The 1,205-nt window shown below is 48.5% G+C and overlaps 1 pseudogene; it reads left to right on the forward strand.

The window, feature by feature from the left end:
- The first annotated feature begins 335 nt into the window (after nucleotides 1–335).
- Nucleotides 336–1,132, forward strand: LOC102817591 (annotated as a pseudogene).
- Nucleotides 1,133–1,205: the final 73 nt, after the last annotated feature.

The following is a 1,205-nucleotide window of genomic DNA, read 5'->3' on the forward strand; positions in this document are numbered from 1 at the left end:
GAAACAAAGGATTTATACAAAGAAAACTACAAAATACTACTACAGGAAATCAAAAGAGACCTACAAAAATGGAAGAATATGCCATGTTCCTGGATAGGAGGACTGCATATTGTGAAAATGTCAATACTGCTCATAGAAATTTACACATACAATGCAATCCTAATCCAGATTCTAATGACATTCTTCAAAGAGATGGAAAAAACAATGACAAACTTTATATGGAAATGAAAGAGATCCAGGATAAGCAAAGCACTGCTTAAGAAGAAGAAGGTTGGAAACCTCTCACTCCCTGACTTCAAAATTTATTACATGGCTCTCCTATCCATCCACCCAAAATGCCGAAGGGAAAGAAGGCCAAGGGGAAGAAGGTGGCGTCTGCACCTGCGTTGTCAAGAAGCAGGAGGCCAAGAAGGTGGTGAATCCCCTGTTTGAGAAAAGGCCCAAGAACTTCGGTATCAGACAGGACATCCAACCCAAAAGGGACCTCACCGTTTTGTCAAATGGCCCCGTTGCATCCGGCTGTAGCTGCAACGGACTATTCTCTACAAACGGCTGAAAGTGCCCCCTGTCATTAACCAGTTCACCCAGGCCTTGGACCGCCAGACAGCCACTCAGCTGCTGAAACTGGCCCACAAGCACCGGCCAGAGACGAAGCAGAGAAGAAGCAGAGGCTGCTGGCCCGAGCTGAAAAGAAGGCGGCTGGCAAAGGGGACGTCCCACCAAGAGGCCCCCTGTTCTGCGTGCTGGGGTGAACTCTGTCACCACTCTGGTAGAGAACAAGAAGGCCCAGCTGGTGGTCATCGCACATGACGTGGACCCCATCGAGCTGGTCGTTTTCCTGCCTGCCTTGTGTCGTAAAATGGGAGTTCCCTACTGCATCATCAAGGGGAAGGCCCGGCTGGGACGCCTGGTCCACAGGAAGACTTGCACGACTGTGGCCTTCACGCAGGTGAACTCGGAAGACAAAGGAGCTCTGGCTAAGCTGGTAGAAGCCATCAGGACCAATTACAACGACAGATTTGATGAGATCCGACGTCACTGAGGAGGCAACGTCCTGGGTCCCAAATCAGTGGCTCACATTGCCAAGCTGGAAAAGGTAAAGGCCAAAGAACTGGCTACCAAATTGGGCTAATATGTACGCGGCTGGTTTCTCTGTACATACAAATAAATTCCTTCTTGAGCTCCTGTAAAAAAAAAAAAAAAAA

The sequence above is a fragment of the Chrysochloris asiatica genome, unplaced genomic scaffold, assembly GCF_000296735.1.
Source record: "Chrysochloris asiatica unplaced genomic scaffold, ChrAsi1.0 scaffold00231, whole genome shotgun sequence".
In the NCBI taxonomy this organism is placed as follows: domain Eukaryota; kingdom Metazoa; phylum Chordata; class Mammalia; order Afrosoricida; family Chrysochloridae; genus Chrysochloris; species Chrysochloris asiatica.